At 36.1% G+C, this 15,023-nt stretch overlaps 2 long non-coding RNA genes across 6 annotated transcripts in view; one reads left to right on the top strand and one right to left on the bottom strand.

The window, feature by feature from the left end:
* Positions 1-15,023, bottom strand: part of LOC102162695 (uncharacterized) — a 704,814-nt gene that overhangs the window by 9,450 nt on the left and 680,341 nt on the right. The gene's annotated exons all lie outside the window — the stretch shown is intronic.
* LOC146406898 (uncharacterized) overlaps positions 1-15,023 on the top strand; it is a 465,910-nt gene that overhangs the window by 397,361 nt on the left and 53,526 nt on the right. Inside the window, exons 3-5 of one of the 2 annotated variants that reach the window (XR_014817940.1) lie at positions 6,835-6,886; positions 8,634-8,738; positions 10,603-10,942. This is a non-coding gene — a long non-coding RNA (uncharacterized LOC146406898). The remainder of the gene's footprint in view (positions 1-6,834; positions 6,887-8,633; positions 8,739-10,602; positions 10,943-15,023) is intronic. The other variant, XR_014817939.1, reaches the window with a different exon arrangement.

Below are 15,023 nucleotides of genomic sequence, written 5' to 3'. Positions count from 1 at the left end.
CTCTTTGTGATTTTATGATAACATATAAACTAAATTACAAGTTACCTGCTCAGGATATATTTGAACAATGATTCAAGAGAAGAAGGAAAATGAAATTAAACTACAATAAAGAATAGAGAATACTAGATTTACAAGGAGATCCTGCTGAATAGCATTGAGAACTTTGTCTAGATACTCATGTTGCAACAGAACAAAGGGTGGGGAAAAATGTAATTGTAATGTATACATGTAAGGATAACTTGATCCCCTTACTGTACAGTGGGAAAATAAAAAAAAAAAAAGAATAGAGAATATTAGGAAATGCACAGCCCTTTCTAGTCTCTAGCAATTATGAAAAACTAGCTACTAGGAAGAGTATCAAGGATTCTCTGCCTATGAATGAAGACATTTTCTTGACAGCACATCTGTCAGTTCCATGTTCTATGTACTAAGAATATTTACTTTTAAATATTGTACTCAAAGGCTACAATTGAAGAGGGTATTGGTATGATAAAGGCTGAGCAGTTTTAGCAGCCAGTTGGTGCCAGTACAGAGACCCAAAATATACTCCAGATTTAAAAATCACTGGTTCTTTGGTCTCAGTAGAGAAGCTTGTTTAAGAATAACACCCCCAATGAATACAAGACTAAAAAACGGATTAAAAACAATGTTTGAGGATTTGAGCAACCCAGATCCAACAAAGAAGGGAAGGACATTAATGTGTGATGCATTCTGCAAGTATGTGCAGTTTTCCTGAGCTGTGAAGAGAGGGTAAGTGTGTGGATGGCTGTGTGCTTGAAAGAGTTTCACTGGGCTATAGAGGCAAAGACTGGAGTCCAGAAAGGCCAAGGGGCAGGGATTCAAGGGGCCAAGATCCTAGAGAGAGATTATAGATATGAGCCTGAAATTCTTGGTTAACATCTCTTCTAAGTATTTGCTAATCCTAAGCCATGAACAAAATGCTGAAAAATAAAATAAAATAAAATAAAATAAAATAAAATAAAATAAAATAAAATAAAATAAAATAAAATAAAGCAATCAGAAAACAGCCCTTGTAGGCCTGAAAATCTGAGCAGAGATTTTTACATACTCATGGAGTTTGTATAAGGTAATCTGCATGTAATCTCTCTCTCTCTGCCAGAAGAAGTCCAGTCCTTCCAAAACAGTGAAGAAGTAAACATTATTCAGGGGCTCTACAATTTTTTCATACATTGTTAAGAAGCCTATGAAAAATATCAGGCATGCCAGTAAAAGAAAAAATGGTTTTAAGAGGTTCTATGAACTTCTTCTGTGAATCTGATATTAGTCATTTATTGAATTTTAATTTTCAGTTCCTTGATTTAAGAGGTTCTATGAACTTCTATGAATCTGATATTAGTCTTTTATTGAATTTTAATTTTCAGTTTCTTGATTTTGCAGTTACCGATTCATGTGAAGTTTAATATACAAATATACTACTTCGGTCCTAATTTTATGTATGCTAGTACTTCTTTGATCATATCTATTGTGCCAAAAAATATTTCTGCATTTCCATTTATTTTTTCTCTGTTCTTTAATCTTCTTATTCATTAATACTGCCTTCGCTTATATAACCCTGTGAATTAGGCACTATTATTACTCCCACCTTTTACATGCTGAATCTGAGAATCAGAGGTTAAGTAATCAGTAACCAGCCCAGTATCACAAAACTGAGATTCAAACCTGGGGTAGTCTGGCTCCAGAATCCATGGACCTAACATTTATGTGCTTCCTCACACAAAATAGAGTGATAAGACTCATTTTATAAGACAGAAGGGGGGAGTCTTTCAAAATATTATCATTGATTTTGTGTGGGTTTTGTGTGTGTGTAAAATTATTAATGCATTATCTTCATTATAATTGTTTTTAACTTTTTCAAAATTTGTATAAGCACTATTTTCATAGTTGTATATTTACAGGGGAAAAAAAAGCCTGACGATCAGAAGTGCATAAAATTATTGTGTCCTACTAGCAATGACTATAGATAAGTGTTTTCTAGTTACAATGCCTATAAATGTGAATAGTTTCTTTAAGATCAAGCAGGTACTTGTGGTTCATTCTATCAAATGCAAATATAATTTTATATGTAATCCTATAATTTTGGTTAAATATGATTTGTTTTCATGTGTAAGTGTATACTATAGATGTCTATCCAGTAGGAAATAGTTCTTTTTGAGGTTTATCAACCATTTCAAGACACCACATTATTATAAACTTTACTTGAATTAGCAATTTTTTCACTGCACTTAGAGCCCTTACTGAATAGTTCTAGCACATAAACATTGTACTCCCATACACTGTTAGAACTGAATTAAATATCATAGGGTAGAATACTTCCCCATTAATGCAATTTTAACAAGTTTTAACTGCAACTTTTTTTTTTCTTTTTTTTTTTTTTTTTGTCTATTTGCCTTTTCTAGAGCTGCTCCCACGGCACATGGAGGTTCCCGGGCTAGGGGTCGAATCAGAGCTGTAGCCACCACAGCCACAGCAACACCAGATCCGAGCCACGTCTGCGACCTACACTACAGCTCATGGCAACACTGGATCCTTAACCCAGTGAGTGAGGCCAGGGATTGAACCCACAACCTCATGGTTCCCAGTTGGATTTGTTAACCACTGAGCCACGATGAGAACTCCCAACTGCAACATATTTAGTAAATAATTTTAATATATAACAGAAATAGAACTGAACATTTGGTAAAACAATCAATGTTTGGTAGCTTGAACCACAGCCATACTGAAAGTAGCTAAAAAATGTACTTCATAATTAAAGGCAAAATCTATCAGCTTGTATAGCAGAAAAAAAAGAAATTGTCTTAGCATGAACTCACACAATGGCATGGACAGTAACTGGTACTGAAGGAGAGAATTCATTGGAGATTTTCTAAAAATTGAACACAGGTACATCACTTAAGCAGTTCCTATGTCTGTGGCTACATCACTCTTCTAAATGGTTCCTGCCATAACTCAGACACACTGATGAGACACAGCCCTTCTCCTTGAGCCTAAACTATGAAGAAACTCATAAATCATTCTGATGGTGACAGAAAAAGAAAAGCTTTTGTCCAAAGAACTCCTGATTAACAACCCTAGCCAACCACTGACTTTTAGATAGATTTTTCTTTCGTATTACAAATACTGATCCAGCCGCTCTGTACATACATTGTAACTTGTAATTATCAACCTAACCAAAACAAATCAAAATGATAAGTAGTCAGATTATGGTGTGAAGTTTATAACTGACACAATTTTATTTATTTATTTTTAATGTAATTTTCCCAGTTTTTGCGGATCTAATCACAGGGTCAAGGCTAGAAAGGCAAAGGTGCATCTGTACATAGAACATAGTTTGCTACTCACTTCTCTAAATACATAGCACTTGTTCTCTTTCTTTCAACATTTATAAATGATGTTTGAATATAGTTTGGGGACTCCTTCCCAGACATCATACAGGAATATTGTATTTTGAAATGATCAGAAAATTCTATCATACAATTAGAGTTTGGGCTTATTATTTCCAAGGGGAATATGAAGTATTTCTAATAAATATCTTTCTTAAAGAGAAAAAATAATATTACCAGTACAGAGTAAAACATACATTATTTCTTTGACTCACTAGTACATTCTATGTACATGGCTTTAAAGTATAGAATGCATATGCATATACTGAGTGTGTGTGTGTGTGTGTGTGTGTGTGTGTGTGTGTGTGTGTGTGTGTTTATAATAAGGCTAGGGCTTAGGCTTTGGAGTTACCTACCCATCATTACCTCTGGGCTAATATACAAATGAATTTTATTTTCTTCACTAAGTTATTCTATTTAAACGTTTTTATGCAAAGGACATATATAAATAGAAAAATATTTGAAATCATGATGCAACAAAATAGCCATTTTCCTAGCAAATATTACAGATTTTTTAAATTTAGGTTTTATAAGTATACATTGGTATGTAAATGCTTTTATTTCCCAATTTTATTGTGATATAATTGACATAACATTGTGGAAGTTTAAGATGTACAGCTAGATGATTTGATGAACTCTATTGCAAAGTTTTTACCAAAAACTTTCAGTTGGAGTTACTTTCATAGCTAGCTCAGTGGTTAATGAACCCAGCTAGGATCCAAGAGGATGCAAGTTCGATCCCTGGCCTTGCTCAGTGGATTAAGGATCTGGCATTGCCATGAGCTGTGGTGTAGGTCGCAGATGCAGCTCAGATCCTGCGTTATTGTGTCTGTGGCATAGACTGGTAGCTGTAGCTCTGATTCAACCCCTAGCCTGGGAGCTTCCATATGCTGTGGGTGTGGCCCTAAAAAGCAAAAAACAAAACAAAACAAAAAACAAAGAAATGCTTAGTTAATACACCCATAACCTCTTACAATTACCATTTTTTGTTATTGTGGGGAATACATCTAAGATTTACTCTCTTAGCAACTTGAAGGACACAATATAGTATTATTAACTATAGCCATTATACTGTACATTAGATATGCAGAATTTATTCATTTTATAACCAGAAGTTTGTACCCTTTGACCAAAGTCTCCTAATTTTCCCCACACCCTAGCTCCTGGCAACCACCATCATATACTATGTTTATATAAGTTTAGCTGTTTTAAATTCCACACATGAATGAGATCTTACAGTATTTGTCTTTCTCTTTGACTTACTTCACTTAGCATAATGCCCTCAAATTCCATTATGTTGTGGCAAGTGGCAGGATTTCCTTTATAATGCCTGAATAATATTCCACTGTTATGTGTATCGCATTTTTTTTTATCCATTTATCTGTTGATGGAAACTTAGGTTTTTTCCATGACTTAGGTATTGCAAATAATACTACAATGGGCATGGCCGTGTAAATATCTCTGAGTTCCTGATGTCATTTTCTTTGATATATATATGCCAAATGTGAGATTGCTGGATCATAGGTTACTCTATTTTAAATTTTATAAGGAACATCTATACTGTTTTCTATATTGACATTTTACATTCCCAATAACAGTGTGCAAGGGTTTCTTTTTTTCTATATCCTCGTCAACACTTGTTCTCGCTTGTCTTTTTGATAATAGCCATTCTAACAAGAGTGATGTGGTAATCTCATTGTGGTTTTGATCTGCATTTCCCTGATTATTAGTGATGTTGAGCCACCTTTTTGTGTGTCTTTTGGCTACTTGTATGTTTTCCTTGGAAGAATGTTCACATTCTTTGCCCATTCTTTATCCAGATTTTTTTTTTTTGCTATTGAGTTATATAGGTTCGTTACATAGATATTAATCCATTATCAGATATGTGATTTGCAACTATTTTCTCCCATTCTTTAGGCTGCTTTTTAATTTTGTTGACTGTGTCTTTTGCTGTGTGGATGCTTATTAGTTTGATGTAGTCCAACTTTATTTTTGTTTTTATTGCTTATGCTTTTGGTGTCATATCAAAAAATCCTTGCCATGACTAATGTCAATCAATGTTTCTATATTTTCTTCTATTAATTTTATGATTTCAAGTCTTACATGGAAGTCCTTGATACATTTAGGGTTAATTTCTGAGCAATGTAAAGTACGGGTCCAATTGCATTTTTTTGCATATGAATATTCAGTTTAACCAAAACCATTTATTGAGGAGATTATCCCATGTATTCTCAGCTCCATTGTCAAAAATTAGTTGACCTATAATAGGAGTTATTTCTAGGTTCTTGATCCTTTTCCACTGATGTATTTTTTTTTTAATGCCAGCACCATGCTGTTTTATTTACTGTAGCTTGGTAATAAAGTTTGAAAGCAGGAAATATGATTTAGCAAGATTTGTTCTTTCTCAGAATTGCTTTGGCTATTTCAGTTCTTTGGGAGTTCCATGTGAATTTTAGGAATGTTTTTCTATTTCTGTGAAAAATGACATTGAAATTTTGAAAAAATTGCATTGAATCTGTAGCATATTGGCACCGTGACTACAGGGGCTGGCCACTGGCATTTTATCAATGGTAGAAGCCACTGATGGTATTTGGAGCTAGCAGTGAGCAAGTATGATATTATAGAAGCAGTGAGCAAGTATGATGTTGCCAGCACATGCAGGAGTGCAGGTCATTGACAGGAGACAGGGAATCTCTAGGCACTTGGGCAGCTATGTATGCCAGGGTTTCATCTTGTACTCATGTGGCATCTATGGCTAGCCATGGACCCATATGTGGCAGTAGAGGCTAGTGATGGGCACTGGGCCTGGTGGTGTACAGGTGCACAGCTACAGGGGCTAGATATAGTCACAAGCACAGTAATGGAGGAGAGTGACAGGTGTTGGAACTGGGACCATATGGATGTATAACTGCAGGAGCTAGCTGTGAGCATAGGCAGCAATGAAGACCTGTGACACAAATTCGGCCACGTCCTTGGCCTAAGAGCAGCCATGGAGGCTTTGGTTGTCAGTGTGCACTCCTGTGGCTACAGGGCCTGCAATGGGCACAGGCACTGCAGTGGAGGTGGGTGACAGAAATCAGAGCTGATGGCATGCAAGTACATAGCTGCAGGAGTGATCTGTACATGCACGGAGATGTTTGGGACAGTGACAGGAGCCAGAACCAGATAAGGCTGATAAGCATGTAGCTGCTTCTTAAATGTGAATGTACCTCTTTTATGTAAAGCCAAATTAGCTTGGAGAGTTGCCAAAATAATATTTTACAAAAATTTAATGAGGAATAAAAATACAATATTCATAGCAGTCAGTACTAACTGGAGAATGACACCACAAAGCAGTGATGCAGTTACATAGAAGTGAGAAAAAAATGCATAACTAGAAGAAATAGAATTTTAAACCATAAGTAGACCACATTTTCTTTGGCTTTCCTTTTAGGACATAAAGTACTATGCTGAAATAGGCTGGATACCCAGAAAAGTTTTAACAGGTAAAGCCATCTGGTCATTAATCTGCCTTGAAATTTCTGAAAGGTGCTGAGGGCAAAGCAGCAGATGTCATTAGTGAACTGTGTAGTGATAATAATCAAAAAATTTCCTTCTGCCTTAGCATGTGAAACAAAGAAAGAAAAGGGAATTAACACAGGAAGAGGAATTTAGATGTCCTCATAATTTTAATCTAAAAGAAAAAAAAAGATTATTTGGTTGAGCTTCATATTTGCATTTATTTCTACAAGATTTATAAAAGTTGGGAAATGTCTACTGAATGGGAACAAATATATTATGTTTTCTAGTAGGATATAGTCTATAGTATATATGTGTGTGTATATATACACACATACTCACAGTTATCTACTAAATGTGGACATTATTGTTACCAATGTCATATATTAATAATGACAAATAATAGAATATTTTCTTTTAAGGTATAGTTTTTTTTGTTTTTTTTTTTTGTTTTTTTTTTTTTGTCTTTTGTTGTTGTTGTTGCTATCTCTTGGGCCGCTTCCGCGGCATATGGAGGTTCCCAGGCCAGGGGTTGAATCGGAGCTGTAGCCACCGGCCTACGCCAGAGCCACAGCAACGCGGGATCCGAGCCGCGTCTGCAACCTACACCACAGCTCACGGCAACGCCGGATCGTTAACCCACTGAGCAAGGGCAGGGACCAAACCCGCGACCTCATGGTTCCTAGTCGGATTCGTTAACCACTGCGCCACGACGGGAACTCCTTAAGGTATAGTTCTTAACTGAGAGTGACTTTACTGCCCAAGGGACATTTTTCAAAAATGGAGACATTTTTGGTTGTCACAACTGAGGGGTGTTACTGTCATTTAGGGGGTAGAGGACAGGGATGCTGCCAAACATACTACAATGCACAGGGCAGCCCCTACAATAAAAAATCTTCTGGCCCCAAATATCAGTAGTGCTGAGACTGAGAAATTTTGTTTTAACAAAAATATTCTATTTTAATTATTTTCAAATCTAATGTGGCTATAACACAACCCAGAATTTTTAAGTTACAAAAATCAGTAGGATTGAGCTCGTTATTAAAAATAAAATAAAATCTTTTTGCAGAATTCCTTCCATACAAATCGATGAGTTGCAAAAATGAGGATAGATTCTGTATTACACAGTGATACTTTAGATATTTATAAATCAGTTTATATATTAGTGCTTTCAATGCCCTTTAAATGCAAGAAATGCATGTATAAGCATATATATACACACATGTATGTATATATGCATATATAGATGATCTAGCAGTGAAGACAAATCTTTCCTCTTGAGAGAATTTGGAACCTCAGAGAACTTAAAAGAGGTGAATATTTTTTTAGGTCTTATAAAATCTACAGCTACAGAGACATAATGTCCAAGAAGTTAGGTTAAGGCATCTGTTCTCCTTAGGGAGAGTTAGAGGAAGGGAGAGTTAAAGAGTTAGGCTTCAAAAGTTAATAACATAGAGAATTCTGGGAATGGAATTATGCTTTGGGTTAATAGAGTTCAATTTATCAATAACCTATTATATTAAATCATAACTATTCAGTGAAAGCTTTAAAACAACTGCAAAAATATTGTTGTTTTTGTCTTCTACATGATTACAAATTTCTGAGACTATCTGGAAATCATAAGTGTTAAAGGATTGATGTTAGAGTGGTCTAGTTCCATGCTTCTACTATTCTTACTTCATTGACTTATGCTACACTTGTCTGATTGCTCTGTCCTCTTAATTATTTTCTAAGAATCAAAGAATAGAAGAATTACTTATTTTGTCCTTACAAAGATGACTTCCTTATGACAGAGAAACTGTTTAGAAGTGCCTGGAGTTCCTGCTTTGACACAATGGGGTAAGAATCCAACTGCCCATGGCTCAGTCACTGTGGAGGTATGGGTGCACTCCATAGCCCAGCACAGTGGGTTGAAGGATCCAGCCACCCAGGTGTGGCTCAGATGGATTCAGTCCCTAGCCCAGGAACTTCCATGTAAAAAAAAAATTGCTGTAAGTATATCAGCAGGGGGAATGTATTGATTGCAGTGTATCAGTCATCTGAAATACTGCTATGAAATATTTTGGCAATCTATAATTTTTCAGGCTTTCAAAAAGGAAACAACATCTTCCTATAAACCTGATTGAATTAATTATACAGATGCCAATAAAACACCATATGAGCCATTTGTCTTTTATTATGCATAATGCTAAGATAGAAATATTCTGTGTTCACACGTGATTGATTAAAATATCTTTTCAATTAAAAAATGTTTTGAAACAAAAAGAAGCTTTTGTGGTATCAATTTTTAAAAATGTGGTTAAGAGCATTTATCACAGAAGAGCAGTTTCTGAACACAGTCTGGATAAAACAGACCAAATACAAGAGTTTGCTTTTGGTTATTGGGGAATAAAAAGCAGCAGAGTCTCCATATAGTCTTTTATATATCCCTTTTATTACTTTGCTCTTCTCTGTGTTTTTGTGTGTTTTTGTTATCAGATGACCTAGATAATTTCAAGAACAATTTATATTTTCAAGGAGGTTGGTTGGAATCTGAAAACTTCATCAAGTTGTCATATTGGAAAAGAACGTGGACTTTTCATTTAAATGTAGAATATTATGGTGGGGATGTTTTCAATTTAAATGTATGTACATCTTTGCTTGGTATTTAATAAACCACTTAAAAGTACTAAGGCTTTGTGTTCCCATAGCTGTCGAATAGGCTGTGGTATTTCTTAAGCACTAGAAAATAGTGGTATGGCGAAAGGGAGAGCATGTTTAAACCTGCAAATTCAGACACTTCTGGGGGGTGAAAGGAAGTTTCTCTATGCTCAAGTCTTCCCTAAAATAAACAGACTTCCTTTTCCAACTGTTGGGCCTGAGAGTCATTCATCCTACCCATTCAGTCCCTCTGTATCCAGAGTACACTGATAACAGAGGGATCCCAGCTCCTCTCCAGTGCTCACATGTTATCATATATATCAAAGAAATCACTGTGTATAACAGGAATGTGGATAACAGATACCTGAGAAAGAGTGTGGATCAGGAAACATATGGGGAAAAACACAGGAGATAAGGAAGGTGAGTGTTTCGGTGAGGAAATCAGAGTTAAAGTTACTGAGTGAGATGATTTGAAAGAGCTTAAGGCAGCAGGACTCTTGGAGAGGGAAGGCAAAAGGACTTAGGGCTCTTGCTATGAGCTATAAATTAGCCTTAAGTGGATGTGAGAAGATGAAAGTACATATTCTACTTTTACATTGTTTATAGCACTTCTCTGAATTCAATACTGCAGTAAGATTAAAACATAAGGAATTCCAGAATTAGTTCAAATACATTTACATCTGCTTAATTATTTAAATTCTAAAAAGCCGATAGTCAGGTCCTTGCATTCAAATTGCCATTTTAGCCAGAAGTCTATTCTGTATTTCTAAAGTAACACAGAAAGGCTGTATTTTCAAAATTTATTAGAAAAAAATATTTAGGGCTCTAAATCATCTAAATAGATGCTTGAATATCTCATATTATCGCATGCGTAGGAATACCCTATTTTGTGCTAATAAATAAAGCACATGGTTCTTATTTACTGTTAAAATCCTAGTAAATGTAATGTCATTATATTAAATTCCCAGGAAAGATGGATGGCTATAGGAAAAATATGGCTTATGGACTTCATTTTTTTTCTTTCCGAATTTAGAGTGTATTTTTTTCTTTGTTTCTTCTGTAGGCTTCTCTATCAATCAGGAGGTTCCTATAATCTAGACTTGAGTTTCATGAAGAAAAGTTATTCCTAAGAATCTGAAACATGATGTACAAAAAATATGGTTTACAACAAATATGTTCCCAAAGACTCACACTTCTGTGCTACATCAGAATGCTAATGTCCTTTGAGCAACAGCCAGAATTTCTAAGTGTGTGGTTTGTGCGCTCTTTTTTTACAAACCAAGAACTGCTAGTTACAAAATGCAAATAAGTTTTATTAACAAAGATCAACTGGAAATTGCTATGGACTGAATTGTGTTGCCCTGAAATTCATATGTTGAAGTCCAGTGTGACTGTATTTGGAGGTAGGCTTTTTGGTGGTAATTAAGGTTAAATGAGGTTGTAAGAGCTGTGCCCTAATTCACTAGGATGAATGCCTTTATAAAAAGACAGATCTCACTTTCACCATATGTACACTCTGAGAAAAAAGCATGTGAGAACACAGAAGGCAGACAACTGCAAGGAAGGAAGAGGGCTATGACCTTGATCTTAGACATCCAAGCCTTCAGAAATGTAAGAAAATAAATATCTGTTGTTTAAGCTACCAGTCTATAGTATTTTGTTAAAGCAGCCTGAGAAAACAAATAGAAATTTTAGTATAACGAGATACACGGGATTAAGATGGCAGAATAGAAGGACTGGAGCTCACCTTCTATCATAAAAACAGCAAATTACAACCAAATGCTGAACAACCTTCAACTAAGTGGACTGGAAACTTTCACAAAGATATACTGCTCCAGAGACAAAGAGGAGGCTACATCAAGACAGTAGAAGGGGCAATTATGTGATATAAACAACTCTGCCAGGTGGCCAGCCAATAGACTGGAAAGTAGCTGTATCACAGAGACTCACCTACAGGAGTGAGAGTTTAGAAGTCCCCACTTCAGGTCCCCACTCCCTGACATTGGGAGAAAGAGCCCCCAGAGCATCTGGCATCAAAATTAATACACAGATATCAATTGCATTTCTATACACTAACAATGAAAAATCAGAAAGAGAAATTAGGGAAACGATCCCACTACCATCACATCAAAAAAAAAAAAAAAAAATACTTACAAATAAATCTACCTAAAGAGACAAAAGACTTGTACTCTGAAAACTTATAAGATGGTGATGAAAGAAATCAAAGATGACACAAAGAGATGGAAAGACATACATGCTCTTGGATTGGAAGAGTCAATATCATCAAAATGAATACACTATGCAAGGCAATCTACAGTTTCAATGCAATCCCTATCAAATTACCAAGGACATGTTTCACAGAACTTGAAAAAAATATTTTAAAGTTTGTTTTGAAGCATGAAAGACACAGAATAGCCAAAGCCATCCTGAGAAAGAAAAATGGAGCTGTAGAAATCAGGCTCCCTGACATCAGACTATACTACAAAGCTACAGTTATCAAACCCATATGGTACTGGCACAAAGACAGAACTATAAATCAGTGGAACAGGTTAGAAAGCCCATAATTAAACCCACACACCTACAGTCATTTAATCTGTGACAAGGAGGAAAGAATATGCAATGGAGAAAAGACAGCCCCTTCAATAAGTGGTGCTGGTAAAACTGGACAGCTACATGTAAAAGAATGAAATCAGAACACTTCCTAACACCATACACAAATATAAACTCAAAATGGATTAAAGACCTAAATGTAAGACCAGATACTATAAAACTCTTAGAGGAAAACATAGGCCGAACACTCTCTGACATAAACCACAGCAATATCTTCTGAGATCCACCTCCTAGAGTAATGACAGTAAAAACAAAAACAAACAAATAGGACTTAATTAACTTAAAAGGTTCTGCACAGCAAAGGAAACTAAGTAAAACAAAAAGAATACCCACAGAATGGGAGAAAATATTTGCAAATGAAGTGACAAGGGATTAATCTCCAAAATTTACAAACACCTGCAACTCAACCCCAATAAAACAGACAACCCCATCAAAAAATGGGAAGAAGATCTAAACAGACAATTCTCCAAAGAAGATATACAGATGGCCAAAAAACACGTGAGAAGATGTTCAACATCTTTAATTATTAAACAAATGCAAATCAAAACCAATATGGGGTACCACCTTACACCAGCCAGATGGCCATCATCAAAAAGTCTACAAATAATAAATGCTTGAGAGGGTGTGGAGAAAATGGAACTCGATTACAGTGTTGTGGGAATATAATCTGGTGCAACCACTGTGGAAAACAGTATGGAGATTCCTCAGAAAACTAAAAATAGAATTACCATTTGATCCATCAATCCCACTCCTGGGCATCTATCCAGAGAAAACCATGACTTGAAAAGATACATGTACTCCAATGTTCACTGCAGAACTATTTGCAGTAACCAAGACATGGAAACAACCTAACTGTGCATTTACAGTGGAGTGGATAAAGAAGATAATATATATATATATATATATATACACAATAGAATATTTTATATATATATATATAATAGTTTATTACTCAGCCATTAAAAGGAAAGAAGTAACAGCATTCGCAGCAACATGGATGGACCTAGAAATCATGCTAAGTGAAATTAGCCAGACAGTGAGACACCAACATCATATGCTATCACCTACATGTGGAATCTAAAAAAAGGACACAATGAACTTCTTTGCAGAACAGATACTGACTCACAGACTTTAAAAATGTATGGTTTCCAAATGAGACGGGTTGTGGTATGGGGGGATGTGCTGGAGGTTTGGGATGGAAATGCTATAAAACTGGGTTGTAACGGTTGTTGTACAACTATGAATGTAATAAAACTCAAAAAAAAAATTAGTACCAAGAAATGGATGCTGCTGTAGCAAATACCTAAAATTGCGGAAACAGCTTTGGAACCAAGTGATGGGTAGTAGCTGAAGGCTTGTGAAGTGAATGTTAGAAATATGAATGTTGAAGGCAATTTTGATGAGAGTTTAGAAAGCAAAAAAGAAAGAGATGGAGAGAGAGCTTCCATCTTCTTAGAGAACACGTAAACAATCATGAGCAGAATGTTGGTAGAAATGTGGATGTTAAGGGCCATTCTGGTGAGATCTCAGACAGAAATGCAAACATGTTACTAGGAAATAGAAGAAAGGTGAACCTTGTTATAAAGAGGCAAAGAACATGGCTGGATTGTGTTGTAGTATTTTGTGGACACTAAAACTTGTAAGCAATGGAATTGTATAATTAGCTGAGGAGATTGCCAAGTAAAGTGTTGAAGGAGCAGCTTCTAACTATTAACAGTAAAATAAGAGAAGAGAAATGAATTGGAAAAAAAATTATTGGGCAAAAAAATGAAACTTGAAAATTTGAAAATTCTCAGCCTATCCTAAAGTGGAATGCTTGTTCTGAACACTAATGGTGCAGCTGTATAACCACTTGATAAAGAGGTCATAGGTGTAACTTGGGAACTTAATCAATGATATAAGCAGAAGTCAGGAATAGAGATGTAACTATACCGGCATACTCACTGACATTTTGAACTATTGTGGGGAAAAGTATAAATGAAAGAAGACTGTTCGACTTCTTAGGTCCTATAGGAATGGACCATAAAGAAATTGAGCTGCAAACATTCACCATTCTTCAAAAAAAGGTCCATTTCATTGTTTATTCATTCAGCAGATTTCTCTTGTTCTTTTAATTGAAAGTGTTTCCTCTGCTTTTTCATTTTAAGCTTTTCTGAATCGAATTTTGGAGAAATAGTAATCTACTTTGATCTTATTGGATTTTTTTTTTTTTTGTAGGAGTATCTTTATGTAGGCTTTGTGAGTCCAGTATTTTTGGTGTGAAGCCTGTTTTTATTATGTATGACTGCCATGTCTTTCCTCAGAGTGTGCTGGCTATTGTCTCCTTGATAGGGGTGTGTGTTAGTTTTGTGGTGACCATAGCCTGCACTTGATATTAGGTGGGACCTCCACTTTGCTCTGTGAATGTTCTCAACTCTGTCAGGGGCAGGATCTGCTCCCCAGTTGTAGGACTAGAAGCCTCATATCAAGTAACAAGTTGTAGTATGAAGTAGGTGGTACTAAAGCTCCCCCACTGTGAAGGGGGTTACTGTGTATTCCTCCCCAGAAGCTGTCCACCCAAGATGTATGATTCTCTGATGTTGCCAGCCACATGCTGTGTGCACTAACCAATTCTGGTGCTGTGAGCCCAGCCTCCCAGCCCTGCCCCTGTCAAGTCTGTACCACCCAAACCACGAATCACCATCAGCACACTCACAGTGGTGGGGATGAGGGTGTCTTTTGGACCCATGCCCTCTACTACATCATGTGCTGATAAGGAGGTTCCTATGGTGGACCCATGCCCCATCCAGTGCATGTCAACAATAGTGGCCCATACCACATTCCAGCCTCTTCTGGGCTGTCTCTGCAAGCCAAACTGAATCCTCTCCCTGGGCC

This window comes from Sus scrofa, chromosome 1, assembly GCF_054392235.1.
Source record: "Sus scrofa isolate SSC_HxYL_T2T_F1_AM1 chromosome 1, Sscrofa_HxYL_maternal_Yorkshire_Landrace_v2.0, whole genome shotgun sequence".
NCBI classification, from domain to species: Eukaryota; Metazoa; Chordata; class Mammalia; order Artiodactyla; family Suidae; genus Sus; species Sus scrofa.
This window is presented reverse-complemented; position numbering and strand designations above follow the sequence as displayed.